At 39.0% G+C, this 22897-nt stretch overlaps 1 pseudogene; it reads left to right on the top strand.

Annotated features, from left to right (window-relative positions):
- The first annotated feature begins 4171 nt into the window (after positions 1-4171).
- On the top strand, positions 4172-4521 carry LOC137757099 (cytochrome c oxidase subunit NDUFA4 pseudogene; annotated as a pseudogene).
- The last annotated feature ends 18376 nt before the right edge of the window (positions 4522-22897 follow it).

Here is a 22897-nt window from a genome sequence, read left to right on the forward strand (position 1 = left end):
AACCCATCTCCCCTGCATTGGCAGGCGGATTCTTAACCACTGCGCCACGAGGGAAGTCCTAACTGTACACTTTAAATGGTGTATTGTGTGGTATGTGAATTATATCTCAATAAAAGAGTGTTGTTTTTTTTTAAGCAGGAAAACACGAACCATAATGATCAATCAATGGAAACTAACACAGAATGGACACAGATATTAGAATTAGGAGAGAATGATGCTAAAAAAGTTATTAAAGCTACACTCCATATGTTAAAAAAGTTGAGCAGAGACATGGAAGATATATAAGTACCCAAAATGAAATTCTAAAGATGAAAAATACACCAGATGGGATTAATGACTAGACATTGCAGAAGAAAAACATCAGTAGTTTAAATCATAGCAGTAGAAACTAAGAAAATGGAACAGAGGAAGAAAGAATCCCCCAAAACTGAAAATAGAAAAAAGCATAAATGAGCTGTGGGACAATTTCATGTGGCCTAATATGCAGGAAATAGAATCCCCAAAGGAGAGGAAGGGGGACAGAAAAAGTATGTGAAGAAGTAAAGTCCTAAAACTTTCCAAAATTAATAAAAAATATAAACACACAGATCCAAGAAGTTCAATGAACACCAGCAAAAAGTAGATGAAAAATACTACACAAAGGCACATTGTGGGAATTCCCTGGCCGTCAAGTGGTTAGGACTCTGTGCTCTCACTGCCAAGGGCCCGGGTTGGGGAACTAAAATCCCACAAGTCACGTGGTGCGGCCTAAAAACAAACAAACAAAGGCACATTGTTATAAAACTGCTCCAAACCAATGATACAGAGAAAATCTTTTTTGTTTATTTTTTCTTCCAATTTTATTGAGATATAATCAACTTACAGCACTGAATAAGTTTGAAGTGTACAGCGTAATGACTTGACTTACATACATCATGAAATGATTATCACAATAAGTTTAGTGAACATTCATCATTCCATATAGATACAAAATTAAGGAAATAGAAAAAAAATTTTTCCTTGTGATCCTCTTAGGATTTACTCTCTTTTATATATAACATACAGCAGTGTTAATTATATTTATCATGTTGTACATTACATTCCTAGTACTTATTTATCTTATACCTGGAAATTTGTACCTTTTGACTGTCTTCATCCAGTTCCCACTCCTCCACCCGCACCTCTGGTAAACACAAATCTGATCTCTTTTTCTATTAGTTTGTTTTTGAAGTATAATTGACCTTCAACCTTCCTGGTGCTGTTATAACTTCTGGTTATAGAAGTATCACCCCACCTTCACCTCCACAATGAGTGTTTTACCTCACCTTTTTTCCTGGAGCAAATAGGACTTAACGTCTTTTTTTTTTTTTTTTTTTTAAATTTTTGGCCAGGCTGCGCAGCATGCAGGATCTCAGTTCCCTGACCAGGGGTCGAACCCGCACCCCCTGCATTGGAAGCGCGGAGTCTTAACCACTGGACCTCCAGGGGAGTCCCTAGGACTTAACATCTTATTTGAATTAAGATGGGTTCCTAAGTCTTTAAATCCTTTTTAGTTTGCTTTTCAAACCAGTGGTCTGGGTATTCACTTAATGCTGTATATTAATAGGACTGTCACCAGAGAATGAAGAATGATGCACATGCCTGTCATACAAAGTTGTCATGAGGAAGGGTGTCAGAGTTGAAAAGGACCAAGATCTAATGACCGAGTAACCTGTGGAAGAAATCCAAACTTGGATGAACGTTTAGGCATTCCAGATTTGTGGGAATGAGTTGTAAGTATCTATGTCTCAGTAAAAATCTTTCTCAAAACATAAATCTTGAAGTTAAGCATGGCTCTGCTCAGACCCGGTTGGGTCAACTTTAATATTAGAATTGCTCCTTGGAGCATTTCACCTTCTTTTGTGGACGTGACTCAATGAATTAATTTTCTCTAATGCATCCTGGAAAATGGATTGTTTGTAGATTGAGAAATTGTTTAAGTTTTGCCCTGATGTCTTGAAAAGTAGCATACTAATCTCCTTCATTTAACAACTAATTATTGAACATTCATTCATTCATTTATCCAATATATATTGAGTGCCTCCAACGCACCAGGCACACTGTGCTAAATTTGGGGAATCAAACAGTAAACAGAGCAATGTCCTTGGAGGAGAAAGGTGATGAATGAATGAATATACATATATTTATATTTATATATAAATTAGAGATAAGATGGATTAGGAGATAGGAAGGGTTGAGGTAAGGGTAGGAGGTTGCTATCTTATTTGGGATGATCAAAGAAACTTCTGTGATAAGGTGACATTGGAGCAGAAACCTGAAGGGAGTGCGGGAATGAACCCTGTGGAAATTTGGGGGAAGTGCATTCTGGGCAGAAGGAACAACAAGGATATCAGTGCAGCTTGAGCAGATGAGTCACAGAGGGGTGGATGGGGGGCAGAATATGCAGGGCCTGTAGGCCATTTAAAATGCTTTGGCTAATTGTGAACATGTGGTTTCCCCAACCTGAGTAACCTTCTCACATCCCTCTGTTGTTCCCTACCATCCCTTGGCCACATCCTCTGTATAACTTGTACCAATTCCTGAAGGCTTAGTTTTTGCATTATACTTTCTTGAGAGTCTTTCCTAATATAAAAGTTGTATTAAAAATTCCTCCCCCATAGTGCTCTGCACCCCCCCCCCCCACAATGTTACAAGGTAAAGAGTTGACTTGCTATGCTTGAGACTTCTCCAAGGGCAGATGTTATGTATCCCCAGTGCCCCTCATCAAACCTAATACTTAGTAGATGCTCAAGAAAATGTTTGTTGAACCAAATAAATGTACAATTCATTAAAAAAAATGCTTTGACTACTATTCTGAGTGGGAGAGGGAGCCATTTGGAGGGTTTGGAGCACAGGAGAGAGACACGACCAGACTTGCCTTTTCAAAATAGCACTGGCTTCTGTGTGTGGACTAAGGCAGGGAGCAGGAGAAGGGAAAGCAAGGAGGGCAGTTAGGAGGCTATTTCAGTAAGCCAGGCAATGGTTTTTGGTGGTTTGGACACTGGGCAGTGGAGGAGATAAGATGTATTCTGGAATTATTTTGAAGGTAGAGCTGCAGGGATATGTTGATGGGTTAGATATAGGGTGTGTGGAAGATAGAAGTTAAGAATGACTCAGAAGGTTTTAGGTAAGCTGAGAGTCAGCTGGAGGAACAGATTAAGAGGGGGAATTGGGAGTTTTGTATTATTTTTGTGAACTCTGAAATGCGTATGAAATATCATATAGAGATGTTGGGTAGGTGATTGGATATAACTGAAAGTCAGGAGTGAGGTACAGGCTGGAGATAACAAATTTAGGAGGCATCAGTATATCAAAGTCGTTTAAAGTCAGGAGACAGAGGAGATCACCTAGGAAGTGAAAGTAGGTGGGGAGGTTAGAAGCCTAAGCCCCGAAGCATTTCCAAGGTACAAAGGTCAGGGGAAAGAGGAGGAACTGGCAAAAGATTGAGTAGGAGCAGCCAGTGAGGGGGGAACAGAACCAAGAAAGGATTTCTGGAAGTAAAGAGAAAAGGCATTTCAAGAAGGGAGTCAAATGTCCCTGAGAGGGAGGAATTCCCTGGTGGTGCAGTGGTTAAGAACCTGCCTGCCAATACAGGGGACATGGGTTTGAGCCCTGGTCCGGGAAGATTCCACATGCCGCAGAGCAACTAAGCTCGTGTGCCATAACTATGGAGCCTGCGCTCTAGAGCCCGCCTAGAGCCCGTGCTCCTCAACAAGAGAAGCCACCGCAATGAGAAGCCTGCACACCACAACGAAGAGTAGCCCCCACTCGCTGCAGTGAAGACCCAACGCAGCCAAAAATAAATAAATAAATTAATTAATTAAAAAGAAAAATGTTGCTGAGAGGGAAGATGAGGAGCTCTCATGATATGCACGCACTGGGTGTACAAAGATGAACCAGAATGCCAGGCACATAGTAGGTGTCCATGTACTTTTAATTGTAACAAAATATACATAACATAAAATTTACCACCTTAACCATTTTTGAATGTACAGTTCAGGAGTGTTAAGAATATTCACACTGTTGTGAAACAGATCTCCAGAACTTTTTCATCTTGCAAAACTGAAACTCTACTCGGTGCGGAGACTGTTTAGTCCCGGGCCTTGCAAGTTTATTGTTCTCTCCATCTGGACTCGAGGCTTCCGTCACAACCATGCTCCGCCAAATCATCAGTCAGGCCAAGAAGCATCCTAGCTTGATCCCCCTCTTCATATTTATTGAAGCGGGAGGTACTGGAGCTACACTGTATGTCTTGCGCCTGGCATTGTTCAATCCAGATGTCAGTTGGGACAGAAAGAGTAACCCAGAACCCTGGAACAAACTGGGTCCCAATGATTAGTACAAGTTCTACTCAGTAAATGTAGATTACAGCAAATTGAAGAAAGAAGGTCCAGACTTCTAAATGAAATGTTTCACTATAAAGCTGCTTAGAATGAAGGTCTTCCAGAAGCCATCCGCACAATTTCCCACTTAACCAGGAAACATTTCCCCTCTAAATGCACGAAATCAGGGACTTCCCTGGTGGTCCAGAGGTTAAGACTTTGCACTTCCACTGCAGGGGGCGCCGGTTCGATCCCTGGTCGGGGAACTAAGATCCCACATGCTGCGTGGTGCGGCCAAAAAGTAAAAAATAAATAAATAAATGCACGAAATCATGTTGGTGTATTGTGTTGGGGTTTACACTGATTAATAAATAGTCTGAAACTTGAAAAAAAAAAACCTGAAACTCTAGACCCATTAAACATCTCCCCATTTCCCCCTCCCCCAGCCCCTGGCAACCACCTTTCTACTTTGTTTCTATGAATTTGACTCCTTTATTTTATTTATTTATTTATTTATTGGCTGTATTGGGTCTTAGTTGAGGCACGTGGGATCTTTCATTGCAGCGCACGGGCTCCTCTCTAGTTATGGCACGTGGGCTCCAGGGCATGTGGGCTCTGTAGTTGCAGCACGCGGGCTCTCTAGTTGTGGTGCACGGGCTTAGTTGCCCCCTGGCATGTGGGATCTTAGTTCCCTGACCAGGGATCGAACCAGTGTCCCCTGCATTGCAAGACCAATTCTTAACCACTGGACCACCAGTGAAGTCCCAATTTGACTCCTTTAGATACCTCATATAAGTGGAATCATACAGTATTTGTTTTCTTATGACTGGCTTATTTCACTTAGCATAACATCCTCAAGGTTCATCCGTGTTGAAGCATGTGTCAGAATTTCCTTCCCTTTAAAGGCTGAATAATATTCTATTGTATGAATATACCACATTTTGCTTATCAATTCATTTATCAATGGACACTTGGATTGCTTCCACCTTTTGGCTATTGGGAATAATGCTGCTATGAACATGGGTGTGCAAAGTCTCTTTGATACTGTGCTTTCAATTAATTTAGATATTTGTCCAGAAGTGGAATTGCTGGATGATATGGTAATCGTTTTTTTAATTTTGGGGGGAACTGCAATATTGTTTTCCATAGCAGCTGCGCCATTTTATATTCCTACCAGTAGTGCACAAAGGTTCTAATTTTCTCCATATCCCAACCAACACTTCTTTTCTTTCTTTTTTTTTTATAGTAACCATCCTAATGGGTGTGAGGCCAAGAAAATTGTCATTCTTGACCTGTATAGCAGTTCCTTGGAAACCCTCACTTATAGGGCTTGTCTTTATTTGACCTGATTCAGAGCTCTCTCAGGTCAAATAGCCTTTTAAAAAATAATTGGTGACAACTGTTTAACATCACAGCTGCCCGAGGTGGTGATAACAGCTGGAGCAAACAAGAAGTTGACCAACAATCATGAAAAACTGGGAATAAGATATCCAGAGGGACCTTGAAAAGCTCTGACATATTTCTGGGAATCTGGAAGGCCATATGCGTGTGCAAGTGCAGGGCTGCAAGCATGCCAAGGAAAGAGCTGAGAAGGCCCTAAGCTTTCAACTCTGGGTGATTTTTTTTTATTGGAGTATAGTTGACTTACAGTGTTGTGTTAGTTTCAGGTGTACAGCAGAGTGAATCAGTTATACATATATCCACTCTTTTTTAGATTCTTTTCCCATATAGGCCATTACAGAGTACTGAGTAGAGTTCCCTGTGCTATACAGTAGGTCCTTTTTTTTTTTTTAAATAAATTTATTTATTTATTTTTGGCTGCGTTGGGTCTTCATTGCTGTGCGTGGGCTTTCTCTAGTTGCGGCGAGTGGGGGCTACTCTGTTGCGGTGCACAGGCTTCTCATTGCGGTGGCTTCGCTTGTTGCAGAGCACGGGCTCTAGGCACGCGGGCTTCAGTAGTTGTGGCTCGTGGGCTCAGTAGTTGTGGCTCACGGGCTTCAGTAGTTGCGGTGCGCGGGCTCTAGAGCATAGGCTCAGTAGTTGTTGTGCACGGGCTTTGTTGCTCCGTGGCATGTGGGATCTTCCCGGACCAGGGCTCAAACCCATGTCCCCTGCGTTGGCAGGCAGATTCTTAACCACTGCACCACCAGGGAAGCCCTACAGTAGGTCCTTATTTGTTATGTATTTTATATATAGTAGTGTGTATATGTTAATCCCAATCTCCTAATTTATCATTTCCCCCCATGTTTTCCCTTTGGTCACCATAAGTTTGATTTCAAGATCTATGAGTCTGTTTCTGTTTTGTAAATAAGTTCATTTGTATAATTTTTAAATTAGATTCCACATATAAGCGATATTGTATATTTGTCTTTCTCTGTCTGACTTACTTCACTTAGTATGATAATCTCTAGGTCCATCCATGTTGCTGCAAATGGCATTATTTCCACCTCTGGGTGATCTTGAAGCTCTATGGAGAACTCTGCTAAGGCAGAGTTGTAAACTACCTTGCTGGAGTGTTCAAGCATGCTCCAACACACACAGAGATACCCTAGGCAAAGGTTGAAGACTTATTGGTTCAAAACATTTAAAGAAATCTCTCTCTAACCATTAGCTGACCACTAAGTTAATGAAGCAGAGACTTTGGTGATCACACATATCAAAGAATACAGACTTTACAAAACTAGTTCAGAAAAGTCACTAAACAGACAGCAGCAACAATAAAGCCTGGGGTGGAGAGAATCTGAATTCCAGAGCTGCTGCATTATTTAAAATATCCAGATTTTAAAATTGCAATGAAAATAGAAAGTATGAACCATACACAGGGCAAAAAAAAGCATGAAATAGAAACTGTCCCTAAGGAAGCCCAAACATTGGATGTACTAGACAAAGATTTTAGGTTTTTTTTGAAGTATAGTTGATTTACAATGTTGTGTTAGTTTCTGGTGTACAGTATAAGTGATTAAGAATATACATATTCTCTCTCTCTTTTTTTTTTGGCCGTGCCTCGTGGCATGCAGGATCTTAGTTCCCTGACCAGGTATCAAACCCATCCCCCCTGCAGTGGAAGCACAGAGTCCCAACCACTGGACCACCAGGGAATTCCTGAATATATATATTCATATATATATATATATATATATATATATATATATATATATATATATATATATATATATATATATATATATATATATATATATATATATCTGCTAATCCCAAACTCCTAATTTATCCCTCCCCCATCCCCTTTCCTCTTTGTTAACCATAAATTTATTTTCTATGTCTGTGAGTCTGTTACTGTTGTGTAAATAAGTTCATTTATATCATATTTTAGATTTCACATATAAGTGATATTGTATGGTATTTGCCTTTCTCTGTCTGACTTCCTTCACTTAGTATGATAATCTCTAGGTCCATCCATGTTGCTGTAAATGGCATTATTTCACTCTTTTTTATGGCTGAGTAATATTCCATTCTATATATATACCACATCTTCTTTATCCATTCATCTGTCGATGGACATTTAACTTGTTTCCATGTCTTGGCTATTGTAAATAGTGCTGCATGAACATCGGGGTGCATGTATCTTTTTTTTCTTTTTTGGCTGCGTTGGGTCTTCATTGCTGCATGTGGGCTTTCTCTAGCTGCAGCGAGCGAGGGCTATTCTGAGTTGCGGTGCGCGGACTTCTCATTGCAGTGGCTTCTCTTGTGGCGGAGCACGGGCTCTAGGCGTGTGGGCTTCAGTAGTTATGGCGTGTGGGCTCAGTAGTTGTGGCGCGTGGGCTCATTAGTTGCGGCACGCGGGCTCTAGGGCACGCGGGCTGCAGTAGTTGTGGGATGCGGGCTCAGTAGTTGTGGCTCACAGGCTCTAGAGCGCAGACTAAGTAGTTGTGGCGCATGGGCTTAGTTGCTCCATGGCATGTGAGATCTTCCCAGACCAGGGATCGAACCCATGTCCCCTGCATTAGCAGGCGGACTCTTAACCACTGCGCCACCAGGGAAGTCCTGTATCTTTTTGAATTAGAGTTTTCTCCAGATATATGCCCAGGAGTGGTGTTGCTGAATCATATGGTAACTCTATTTTTAATTTTTAAAGGATCCTCCATACTGTTTTCCATACTGGCTGCACCAATTTACATTCCCACCAACAGTGTTGGAGGGTTCCCTTTTCTCCACACCCTCTCCAGTATATATTATTTGTAGACTTTTTAATGATGGCCATTTTGACTGGTGTGAGGTGATACCTCATTGTAGTTTTGATTTGCATTTCTCTAATAATTAGCAACATTGAGCATCTTTTCATATGCCTATTGGCCATCTGTATGTCTTCTTTGGAGAAATGTCTATTTAGGTCTTCTGCCCATTTTTTGATCAGTTGTTTTTTGGTTTTTTTTTGTTATTGAGTTGTATGAGCTGTTTGTGTATTTTGGAAATTAAGCCTTTGTTGGTTGCATTGAAACCATGCAACTCAGATTGTGACTTGAACCCAGATGGTTGTTTCTGGATGCAAAAAAATAAAGTGATGGTTACAGAAAGTAATGAAAGGTTTGTGGAAAGTGGACTGTGAGAAAAGTGTTTTGTGCACAGTCAGGATTGACTAAGTTTAGAATATATTTAATTGAGTAAATGAATTTTAAAAGTAAGCTGGTGCAAGACTTGAATGTGGCTTTTCTCTCTTTTAAGAGGACATGTTTTCTTTTTTTTTTTTTTTAAATAAATTTGCTTATTTATTTATTTATTTTTGGCTGTGTTGGGTCTTCATTGCTGTGTGCGAGCTTTCTCTAGTCGTGGTAAGCAAGGGCTGCTCTTGGATGCGGTGCACGGGCTTCTCATTGTGGTGGCTTCTCTTTGTTGTGGAGCATGGGCTCTAGGGACGCAGGCTTCAGTAGTTGTGGCACACGGGCTCAGTAGTTGTGGCTCGTGGGCTCTAGAGTGCAGGCTCAGTAGTTGGGGTGCATGGGCTTAGTTGCTCCACAGCATGTGGGATCTTCCTGGACCAGGGATCGAACCCGTGTCCCCTGCATTGGCAGGCAGATACCACTGCACCACCAGTGAAGTCCCAAGAGGACAGGTTTTCTTAAAATGTTGAACTGCCTTTGATAACAGATATTAAGTTTCTTTACCTTTTAAGTGATCTGTTCTGTATTTGTCTTTGAAATCTTTTATTGTCACTTTGATTACGGAATAAGTATTGTCTCACAGTGACCTATGATCTTATTTGACCAAGTGTTTTAAAACTTTTTGACAAACTTCCCAAATATCAAATTTTAATTAAAGTTCTTTTGATTTCCAGCTAATTTTGGGATACTGTAGAGGGCCCCTGAAGTATCTCAAAGAGAAATATTTAACTAGGGTTATTTGGTATGTTAAGTTAAATGTAATCATTCGTAATTCTGGTTATTGTAACCAAGTTTCTTTACCAATTGCACTGTAATCAGATGTTTAACCATGCCTTTTAAGTCTTTTGTCATTTATAGATAGTTATTTTTGTACTCTGATGCTGTTACAAAACGTGCTTCATCATCAAGGAGATTCATAGAAAGGCTATGGAAGCAGTTACAACAGTTCCACATCAAGATGATAACTATGCGAGGATTCCAGCCCATACTGACTTAAAACAAGGAGCTGTCCTGCCCCTGGGGCCTCTAGATCAGGCATCCAGAGATGTTTTTACTCCCTGACAGGCAGGGTCGACACCCCTACTCAGCCTCGAAGCAGTTACAGAAGATGGACCATTGCCCCTCTGCTTCCCATAAGAATATGGGAGTAAAATCTCTGAGAGGAGAATGAAACAGGAAGGAAGGGGGCAGGGCACAGCCTTTAAAAGAATGATATAGCCCAAGGACACAACATAAACTGATTAGAACCAAATAGATCCAAGATGGCTTCCACTAGACCTTGAGCCTCAGTTTATGCTCACTGTAACACACCCGCAAGCTAAATGACACACCTACAGGTGACATGACAGTTCCAAGGCCGACCATAAAGGTCAAAAAGTGGGCGGTGGCCCTATTTCTGGAAATCCCCACCCCTTCCCCAAAATAGCTGGAATACTCCTCCCACTCATTAGCCTATGAAATTACCCACCCCTATAAAAACTGACAACCCCATACCCTGGTGCTGCGCTCGCCTTCTCAGATGGCCCACACTCTGTGGAGTGTGTTTCTCTCTAAATAAATCCACTTCCTAATTACTTTGTCTCTCACTGAATTCTTTCTGTGATGAGACATCAAGAACCTGAGCTTCATTAAGTCCTGAGACCAGGTGTGTGATCTCAGTTAAAAAAACGTGGGTTCAAGTCCCAATCTGGGTTTTGGCTGGGTTCGAGTCCTGGCATGTGGGTTCAAGTCCCAATCTGAGTTGCACGGTTTCAGCATCATTTGCAAATATTTTCTCCCAGTCCCTAGGTTGTGTTTTTGTTTTGTTTATGGTTTCCTTTGCTGTGTAAAAGTGTATAAGGTTGATTAGGCTTCATTTGTTTATTTTTGCTTTTGTTTCTATTGCCTTGGGAGACTGACCTAAGAAAACATTGCTATGATTTATGTCAGAGAATCTTTTGCCTATGTTCTTCTAGGAGTCTTATGGTGTCATGTATTATATGTAAGCCTTTAAGCCATTTTGAGTTCATTTTTGTGTATCGTGTGAGGGAGTGTTCTGACTTCATTGATTTACATGCAGCTTAGACAAAGATTTTAAATCACTAGCATAAATATGCTCAAAGAACTAAAGGAAACCATATCTAAAGAACTAAAGGGAAGTATAATAACAGTGTCTCACCAAATAGAGAATATCAACAAAAAGATAGAAATTTAAAAAAAAACAAATTCAGGAGTTAAAATAGTTGAATATGATAAAATTAAATAAAAAATAAAAAAATAATAGAATATGAAAATAATGTAAAGAAAATAAATATGAAATAACTGAAATGAAAATTCACTAGAGGGGCTCAACAGCAGTTCCCCATATCCATTGTCCCACAGGATGATACTGAAACAAAAGGGTCCAGATGGCTGCAACACAAGTGGTGGAACACCCTGTTGCTGAGGCGCTGATTTCATGCTGCAGGTAAGCATTTTTATACCCTGCAGCTGTACCCTAAGGGTGAGACAGAAAGCCTCGTATCTCATCAGAATTTGGGAGATGATAAGAATCTCTCATGACAGCTTCCCATGAAGATAAAAAAGTGAGTGGGAAATGGCCTTGTAGCAGTTCTTCACAAGCTTCCCATGCTCTCATGTTCTGGGAGGATCACAAGGCTTCTGCCAAGACCTAGATAGATCAGCTGTGGTTAAGCATTACCTACAGGAACTATGAGGATCTATGCAAGGTCAAGGCACCAGCATGAAGCAGTTTCCCTATATTACCAAGATAGACCATTTTCTGGGCCATAAAATTAATCGCAATAAATGCAAAAGGATTCAGGTTATACAAATTGTTTTCTCTGGCCACAATGGAACTGAATTAGAAATTAATAACAGGAAGATCTCTGGAAAATCTCCAAATATTTGGAAACTAAGTAACACACTTCAAAATAATTCATGGATCAAAGAAGTCAGAATGGAAATTAGAAAACATTTTGAACTGAATGAAAATGAAAACTCAACATATTAGTATTTGTCAATGCCACTAAAGCAGTATTCGGGGGTGAATTTATTGCCTTAAATGCCTGCCTATATTAGAAAAGAAGAAAGAACTAAATAAGAAAGGTCTAAAATCTATTATCTCAGCTTCCACCATAAGAAACTAGAAAAAGAAGAGCAGGGCTTCCCTGGTGGTGCAGTGGTTGAGAATCTGCCTGCCAATGCAGGGGACACGGGTTCGAGCCCTGGTCTGGGAAGATCCCACATGCCGCGGAGCAACTAGGCCCGTGAGCCACAAGTACTGAGCCTGTGCGTCTGGAGCCTGTGCTCCGCAACAAGAGAGGCTGCGACAGTGAGAGGCCCGCGCACCGCGATGAAGAGTGGCCCCCACTCGCCACAACTAGAGAAAGCCCACGCACAGAAACGAAGACCCAACACAGCCAAAAATAAATAAATAAAGTGTAAAATTAAAAAAAAAGAAAAAGAAAAGCAAAGTAAAACTAAGGTAAGCAGAAGAAAGGAAATAATAAAGATCAAAGTGGAAATCAATGAAAATAGAAAACAGAAAAACTATGGAGAAAATCAGTGAAACCAAAAGCTGGTTGACTGAGATCAACAAAACTGATAAACATGAAGACTTACAGGAAAAAAAAAAAAGGGAGAAGACACAACTTACCAATATCAGGAATGGGAGGTGACATCACTACAGATTCTACAGATACTAAAAAGGTTAAAGGAATATTATAAACAACTTTATGCCAATAAATTGCACAACTTCATTGAAATGTACAAATTCCTTGAAAGACACAAATTACCAGAGCTCACTCAAGAAGACACAGATAGTTGCCAGGGGTTGGGGAGAGGAAAGAAGGGGGAGTAATTGTTTAATGGGTACAGAATTTCAATTTTGCAAGATGAAAAGGTCTGGAGATGGATGGTGGTGATGGTTGTACAACAGTGTGAATGTACTTAATGCCACTTAACTGTACACTTTAAAATGGTTAAGTTGGTAAACTTTATGTTATATGTATTTACCACAATTTTTTTAAAAAATAGAAAACTGAATAGCCTTATATATATTAAATAAATAAATAAACTTTATACTTAAAACCCTTCCTGGAACTTCCCTGGTGGCACAGTGGTTAAGAATCTGCCTGCCAATGCAGGGGACATGGGTTCGAGCCCTGGCCCGGGAAGATCCCACATGCCGTGGAGTAACTAAGCCCGTGTGCTACAACTACTGAGCCTGCACTCCAGAGTCCCCGAGCCACAACTACTGAAGCCTGCGTGCCTAGAGCCTGTGCTCCGCAACAAGAGAAGCCACCGCGATGAGAAGTCCGTGCACCGCAATGAAGAGCAGCTCCTGCTCGCCGCAACTAGAGAAAGCCTGTGTGCAGCAATGAAGACCCAACACAGCCGAAAAATAAATGAATTTATAAAAAACAAAACAAAACAAAACAAAAAAACAAAAACCCTTCCTACAAAGAAGACTTCAGGCCCAGATGGTATCACTGTCAAATTCTTTTTTTTTAATTTAAAAAATTTTTTCACTGATGAATTCTATCATGCATTTAAGCATGAAATAATATCAACTCTACATAAATTCTTGCAAAAATTTGAATATTTCCCAGCCCATTCTATGGGACCAGCATTACTCTGATACCAAAATCAGATAGACATTACAAAAAAAGAAAACTAATATCCCTTATGAATACAGGTACAAAAATTCTAAACATAATTTTAACAAATTGATTCCAACAATATATTATAAGGATAATACATCATGACCATGTGGAGTTTATCCCTGGAATGCAGGGTTGCTTTAACATTCAAAAAATCAATCAATGTAACTTCTCATACTAACAAACAACAAAAGAAAAAAAAAAACGTGATCATCTCAATGGATGCAGAAAAAGAAGTTGATAAAATTAAACATGATTTCCTCATAAAACTCTCAGGAAAGTAGGAATAGAAAATAACTTCCTCAACCTCATAAAGAGCATCTGTGTAACAGGTATATTAAAAACGCTCATTGCCACTAATTATCAGGGAAATGCAAATCAGTACCACAATGAAATATCACCTCACACCTGTCAGGATGACTATTATCAAAAAACCAAGAGACAACATGTGTTGGTGAGGACGTGGAGATATTGGAACCCTTGCACACTGTTGGTAGGAATGCAAAATGGTGCAGCCACTGCAGAAAACATAATGGATTTTCCTCAAAAAATTAAAAATGGGGGGGGAGGATTTCCGTGGTGGTCCAGTGGTTAAGACTTCATGCTTCCACTGCAGGGGGCACAGGTTTGATCCCTGGTTGGGGAACTAAGATCCCCACATGCATGCAGTGGTAGCCAAAAAAAATTAAAAAAATAAAAAATAGAACTACCATATGATCCAGCAATTCCACTCCTGGGTATATATCCAAAGGAATTGAAATCAGGATTTCTTAGAGATATCAGCACTCCCATGTTCATTGCTGCACTATTCACAATAGCCAAGGTATGGAAACAACCTAAATGTCCATTGAAAGAAGAATAAACAAAGAAAATGTAGTATGTACATACAATAGAATACTATTTAGCCCTAAAGAGGAAGGAATTACTGAAATATGCAACAACATGAATGGACCTCGAGGACATTTTGCTAAGTGAAATAAGCCAGGCACCTTATATGAGGTATCTAAAATAGTCAAATTCATAAAATCAAAGACTAGAATGGTGGTCAACAGGGGCTGATTTAGAAGGGGAAATGGGGAGTTACTAATCAACAGGAATAAAGTTTCAGTTAGGTAAGATTAATAAGCTCTAGAGACTTGCTATACAATATTATACCTATAGTCAACAATAATGTATTATATACTTAAAATTTGTTAAGAGCATAGATCTCATGTTTAGTGTTCTCATCACAATAAGATTAAAAAATAAATAAAAGCTCCTTGGAAGAAAAAAAAAAAGATACATGGATTGGCTAAACTATTTTGGAAGCCTTCTGCATTTTTCATTAATAGGCATGAGAGTCTAGTTGTGACCATGGCCTCTGTCCTTAGAGACATTGTCCAAGGTTTGACCTTGAAACAGATCCACTTCTGCCGTCTTCCTGTGAAAGCAGTTCGTAACTGGTGCTTACATCATAAGCCCCTGGGGGGTTCATTATAACAGAGTGCTGGTTCCTATCCCCAGAATGTCAAATTCATTAGGTCCAGGAAGAGTCTGAGAATTTGCATTTCTACCATGTTTTCAGGTGATGCTGCTGCTGCTGGTCTGGGGTCCACACTTTGAGAATCACTGGTTGCCTGATACCACGAAGTAACAGAACTCTGCCCCTGGAGTATTGTCCTAACTTCCTCAAGGGAACCCTTGATTCAAGGTATGCCCAGAGTCCCTAGAAGGACAGGAAGCTGGGATTTTGCCGTGTTTATAAACAGGTTTATGGTTAGCATGTATTGAGCCTGCTTGGTAATAAATGTTTGTTTAATAAATGACAAGTATGTTGGAGAGAGAGAGAAAAAAAAAACCCTGCAGCTAACATTGTACTTAATGGTGAAAGACTGAATGCTTTCCCTCTAAAACCAAGAAGAAGACGGATACCTACTCTCACTACTGCTATTTTATATTGTACTGAATATTCTGGTCAGTGCATAAAAGGCAAGAAGAAATAAAAGACAATCTGAATTGGAAAGAAATAAACCTGTCTTTATTTGCAGAAACATGATTATCTAGTAGAAAACCCAATGGAATCTATAAAAAAGCGAATAAAATTAATGATAGTTTAGCAAGGTTGCAGGATACAAGATCAATGTACAAGAATCAATTGTATTTCTATACATTAGCAATGAACGATTGGAATTTTTATTTAAAAATAATATGTACATTCAAAGAAAGATAGACAAGATGAAAAGGCAGAGGGCTATGTACTAGATGAAGGAACACGATAAAACCCCAGAAAAACAACTAAATGAAGTGGAGATAGGCAACCTTCCAGAAAAAGAATTCATAATAATGATAGTGAAGATGATCCAGGACCTTGGAAAAAGAATGGAGGCAAAGATCGAGAAGATGCAAGAAATGTTTAACCAAGACCTAGAAGAATTAAAGAACAAACAAACAGAGATGAACAGTACAATAACTGAAATGAAAACTACACTAGAAGAAATCAATAGCAGAATAACTGAGGCAGAAGAACAGATAAGTGACCTGGAAGACAATGGTGCAATTCACTGCTGTGGAACAGAATAAAGAAAAAAGAATGAAAAGAAATGAAGACAGCCTAAGAGACCTCTGGGACAACATTAAACGCAACAACATTCACATTATAGGGGTCCCAGAAGGAGAAGAGAGAGAAAGGACCAGAGAAAATATTTGAAGAGATTATAGTCAAAAACTTCCCTAACATGGGAAAGGAAATAGCCACCCAAGTCCAGGAAGCACAGCGAGTCCCACACAGGATAAACCCAAGGAAAAACACGCTGAGACACATAGTAATCAAAGTGGCAAAAATTAAAGACAAAGAAAAATTCTTGAAAGCAGCAAGGGAAAAACAACAAATAACATACAAGGGAACTCCCATAAGGTTAACAGCTGATTTCTCAGCAGAGTCTCTACAAGACAGAAGGGAGTGGCATGGTATACTTAAAGTGATGAAAGGGAAGAACCTACAACCAACATTACTCTACCCGGCATGGATCTCATTCAGATTCGATGGAGAAATCAAAAGCTTTACAGACAAGCAAAAGCTAAGAAAATTCAGCACCACCAAACCAGCTCTACAACAAATGCTAAAGGAACTTCTCTAAGTGGGAAACACAAGACAAGAAAAGAACCTACAAAAAGAAACCCATAACAATTAAGAAAATGGTCATAGGAACATACATATCGATAATTACCTTAAACGAGAATGGATTAAATGCTCCAACCAAAAGACACAGGCTTGCTGTATGGATACAAAAACAAGACCCATCTATATGCTGTCTACAAGAGGCCCACTTCAGACCTAGGGACACATACAGACTGAAAGTGAGGGGATGGAGAGATATTCCATGCAAATGGAAATCAAAAGAAAGCTGGAGTAGCTATACTCATATCAGATAAAATAGACTTTAAAATAAAGAATGTTACAAGAGACAAGGAAGGACTACATAATGATCAGGGGATCAATCCAAGAAGAAGATATAACAATTATAAATATATATGCACCCAACATAGGAGCACCTCAATACATAAGGCAACTGCTAACAGCTATAAAAGAGGAAATCGACAGTAACACAATAATAGTGGGGGATTTTAACACCTCACTTACACCAATGGACAGATCATCCAAAATGAAAATAAAGAAGGAAACAGACGCTTTAAATGACACAATAGATCAGATAGATTTAATTGATATGTATAGGACATTCCATCCAAAAAAGCAGATTACACTTTCTTCTCAAGTGCGCACGGAACATTCTCCAGGATAGATCACATCTTGGGTCACAAATCAAGCCACAGTAAATTTAAGAAAGTTGAAATCATATCAAGCATCTTTTCTGACCACAATGCTATGAGATTAGAAATGAATTACAGGGAAAAAAATGTAAGAAACACAAACACATGGAGGCTAAACAATACGTTACTAAATAACCAAGAGATCACTGAAGAAATCAAAGAGGAAATCAGAAAATACCTAGAGACAAATGACAATGAAAACACGATGATCCAAAACCTATGGGATGCAGCAAAAGCAGTTCTAAGAGGGAAGTTTACAGCTATACAAGCCTACCTAAAGAAACAAGAAAAATCTCAAGTAAACAATCTAATCTTACACCTAAAGGAACTGGAGAAAGAAGAACAAACAAAACCCAAAGTTAGCAGAAGGAAAGAAATCATAAAGATCAGAGCAGAAATAAATGAAATAGAACCAAAGAAAACAATAGCAAAGATCAATAAAACTAAAAGCTGGTTCTTTGAGAAGATAAACAAAATTGATAAACCATTAGCCAGACTCATCAAGAAAAAGAGGGAGAGGACTCAAATCAATAAAATCAGAAATGAAAAAGGAGAAGTTACAACAGACACCGCAGAAATACAAAGCATCCTAAGAGACTACTACAAGCAACTCTATGCCAATAAAATCGACTACCTGGAAGAAATGGACAAATTCTTAGAAAGGTATAACCTTCCAAGGCTAAACCAGAAAGAAATATAAAATACCAACAGACCAATCACAAGTAATGAAATTGAAACTGTGATTAAAAATCTTCCAACAAACAAAAGTCCAGGATGAGATGGCTTCAGAGGTGAATTCTATCAAACATTTAGAGAAGAGCTAACACCCATCCTTCTCAAACTCTTCCAAAAAATTGCAGAGGAAGGAACACTCCCAAACTCATTCTATGAGGCCACCATCACCCTGATACCAAAAGCAGACAAAGATACTACAAAAAAAGAAAATTACAGACCAATATCACTGATGAATATAGATGCAAAAATTCTCAACAAAATACTAGCAAACAGAATCCAACACCACATTAAAAGGATCATACACCATGATCAAGTGGGATTTATCCCAGGGATGCAAGGATTCTTCAATATATGCAAATCAATCAATGTGATACACCATATTAACAAATTGAAGAATAAAAACCATATGATCATCTCAGTAGATGCAGAAAAAGCCTTTTGACAAAATTCAACACCCATTTATGATAAAAACTCTCCAGAAAGTGGGCATAGAGGGAACCTACCTCAGTATAATAAAGGCCATATACGACAAACCCACAGCAAACATCATTCTCAATGGTGAAAAACTGAAAGCATTTCCTCTAAGATCAGGAACAAGACAATGATGTCCACCCTCACCACTATTATTCAAAATAGTTTTGGAAGTCCTAGCCACGGCAATCAGAGAAGAAGAAGAAATAAAAGGAATACAAACAACAGATACAAAAGACCTGTATGCAGAAAACTATAAGACACTGATGAAAGAAATTAAAGATTATACCAACAGATGGAGAGATATACCATGTTCTTGGATTGGAAGAATCAATATTGTGAAAATGACTATACTACCTAAAGCAATCTACAGATTCAATGCAATTCCTATCAAACTACCAATGGCATTTTTTACAGAACTAGAACAAAAAATCTTAAAATTTGTATGGAGACACAAAAGACCCCGAACAGCCAAAGCAGTCTTGAGCGAAAAAAAACGGAGCCGGAGGAATCAGACTCCCTGACTTCAGACTATACTACAAAGCTACAGTAATCAAGACAATATGGTACTGGCGCAAAAACAGAAACATAGATCAGTGGAACAAGATAGAAAGCTCAGAGATAAACCCATGCACCTATGGTCAAGTAATCTATGACAAAGGAGGCAAGGATATACAATGGAGAAAAGACAGTCTCTTCAGTAAGTGGTGCTGGGAAAACTGGACAGCAACATGTAAAAGAATGAAATTAGAACACTCCCTAACACCATACACAAAAATAAACTCAAAATGGATTCAAGACCTAAATGTAAGACCGGACACTATAAAATTCTTAGTGGAAAACATAGGAAGAACACTCTTTGACATAAATCACAGCAAGATCTTTTTTGATCCAGCTCCTAGAGTAATGGAAATAAAAACAAGAATAAACAAATGGGACCTAATGAAACTTCAAAGCTTTTGCACAGCAAAGGAAACCATAAACAAGATGAAAAGACAAGGGAGGGTGGGAGGGAGGGAGATGCAAGAGGGAAGAGATATGGGAACATATGTATATGTATAACTGATTCACTTTGTTATAAAGCAGAAACTAACACACCATTGTAAAGCAATTATACTCCAATAAAGATGTTTAAAAAAAAAAAAGATGAAAAGACAACCCTCAGAATGGGAGAAAATATTTGCAAACGAATCAGTGGACAAAGGATTAATCTCCAAAATGTATAAACAGCTCATGCAGCTCAATATTAAAGAAACAAACAACCCAATCCAAAAATGGGCAGAAGACCTAAATAGACATTTCTGTAAAGAAGACATACAGGTGGCCAAGAAGCAAATGAAAAGCTGCTCAACATCACTAATTATTAGAGAAATGCAAATCAAAACTACAATGAGGTATCACCTCACACCAGTTAGAATGGGCATCATCAGAAAATCTACAAACAACAAATGCTGGAGAGGGTGTGAAGAAAAGGGAACCCTCTTGCACTGTTGGTGGGAATGTAAATTGATACAGTCACTATGGAGAACAGTATGGAGGTTCCTTAAAAAACTGAAAATAGAATTACCATATGATCCAGCAATCCCACTACTGTGCATATACCCAGAGAAAACCATAATTCAAAAAGACACATGCGCCCCAATGTTCATTGCAGCACTATTTACAATAGCCAGGTCATGGAAGGAACCTGGATGCCCATCGACAGACGAATGGATAAAGAAGAAGTGGTACATATATACAATGGAATATTACTCAGCCATAAAAAGGAACGAAATTGAGTCATTTGTTGAGGCGTGGATGGATCTAGAGACTGTCATACAGAGTGAAGTAAGTCAGAAAGAGAAAAACAAATATCGTATATTAACACATGTATGTGGAACCTAGAAAAATGGTACAGATGAACCGGTTTGCAGGGCAGAAGTTGAGACACAGATGTAGAGAACAAACGTATGGACACCAAGGGGGGAAAGCAGCAGGGGGGGTGGTGGTGGTGGTGGTGTGCTGAATTGGGCGATTGAGATTGACATGTATACAGTCATGTGTATAAAATTGATGACTAATAAGGACCTGCTGTATAAAAAAATAAAATAAAATTCAAAAATTAAAAAAAAATATGTACAATAATATCAAGAAATATGAAATACTTAGGGATAAATCTGACAAAAGATTTATCCTTTTTTTCTTCAGTACAAAACTTACACACCGAAGACTACAAGAACTGCTGAGACAAATTAAGGAAGACCTGTGTAAATGGACCTTGTTCATGGGTTGGAAGGCTAAATATTATTAACATGTTAGTTCTTCCCAAATTGATCTATAGATTTGATCCAATCCCAGTAGGCTCTTTTGTAGTAGAAATTGACAAAAAAATTCTAAAATTCATATGGAAATGTAAAAGACCTAGAATAGCCAAAGCAACTCAGCAAAAGCATAACAAAGTTGCAGGGCTAATCCTACCTGATTTCAAGAATCATTATAAGACTTCCCTGGTGGTGCAGTGGTTAAGAATCCACCTGCCAATGCAGGAGACACAGGTTCAAGCCCTGCCAGGAAGATCCCACATGCCACAGAGCAACTAAGCCCGTGCACTACAACTACTGAGCGTGCGCTCTAGAGCCCACGAGCCACAACTACTGAGCCCCCACGCCTAGAGCCTGTGCTTCGCAACAAGGGAAGCCACCACGATGAGAAGCCTGCGCACCGCAATGAAGAGTAGCCCCTGCTCTCCGCAACTAGAGGTAGCCGGCGCGCAGCAACAAAGACCCAACGCAGCCGAAAATAAATTAATTAATTTAAAAAAAAGAATCATTATAAAGCTATAGTTATCGATACAGCATGATACTGGCATACAGATAGACAAATATATCAATAGAACAAAACAGAGTCCAGAAATCAATCCAAAAATATGTGGACAACAGATCTTTTTCTTTTCTTTGTGGTGGATAACTAATTTTTGAAAAAGCGGAAAGCAATGCAGTGGAGGAAGGGTAGTCTCTTCAACAAATGGTGCTGGAACAGTTGGATATCCATACCCAAAAGAATGAGCCTGGATCCATACCTCCCACCACACACAAAAATTAATTCAAAATAGATTAAAGACCTAAACATATAATCTAAAACTATAAAACTTCTAGAAAACCTTTGTGATCTTGGATTAGGCGAAGATTTCTTAGATATGACATCAAAAGGACAATCCAGAAAGAACAAATTCATAAATTTGACTTCATCAAAATTGAACATTTCTGCTTTTCAAAAGACATTAAGAGAATGAAAAGACAAGCCACAGACTGGGAGAAAATACTTGCAAAGCACGTATCTGATAAAGTATCTGTATCTAGAATATATAAGAACTGCTTTTTTTTTTTTTAAGATTTTTAGAAATTTCATGTAATGTCTGAAACATTTATATTAACATATTTCCATACAAATAACCCAATGAAAGTTTAGTATTAGTTGTTTTGTTTGTTTTTTTATACTGCAGGTTCTTATTAGGCATCAATTTTATACACATCAGTGTATACATGTCAATCCCAATCGCCCAATTCAGCACACCACCATCCCCACCCCACCGCAGTTTTCCCCCCTTGGTGTCCATATGTCCATTCTCTACATCTGTGTCTCAACTTCTGCCCTGCAAACTGGCTCATCTGTACCATTTTTCTAGGTTCCACATACATGCATTAATATACGATATTTGTTTTTCTCTTTCTGATTTACTTCACTCTGTATGACAGTCTCTGGATCCATCCACGTCTCAACAAATGACTCAATTTCGTTCCTTTTTATGGCTGAGTAATATTCCATTGTATATATGTACCACAACTTCTTTTCCATGCGTCTGTTGATGGGCATTTAGGTTGCTTCCATGACCTGGCTATTGTAAATAGTGCTGCAATGAACATTCGGGTGCATGTGTCTTTTTGAATTACGGTTTTCTCTGGGTATATGCCCAGTAGTGGGATTGCTGGGTCATATGGTAATTCTATTTTTAGTTTTTTAAGGAACCTCCATATTGTTCTCCATAGTGGCTGTATCAATTTACATTCCCACCAACAGTGCAAGAGGGTTCCCTTTTCTCCACACCCTCTCCAGCATTTGTTGTTTGTAGATTTTCTGATGATGCCCATTCTAACAGGAGTGAGGTGATACCTCATTGTAGTTTTGATTTGCATTTCTCTAATAATTAGTGATGTTGAGCATCTTTTCATGTGCTTCGTGGCCGTCTGTATGTCTTCTTTGGAGAAATGTCTACTTAGGTCTTCTGCCCATTTTTGGATTGGGG

The sequence above is a fragment of the Eschrichtius robustus genome, chromosome X (genome assembly GCF_028021215.1).
Source record: "Eschrichtius robustus isolate mEscRob2 chromosome X, mEscRob2.pri, whole genome shotgun sequence".
In the NCBI taxonomy this organism is placed as follows: Eukaryota; Metazoa; Chordata; class Mammalia; order Artiodactyla; family Eschrichtiidae; genus Eschrichtius; species Eschrichtius robustus.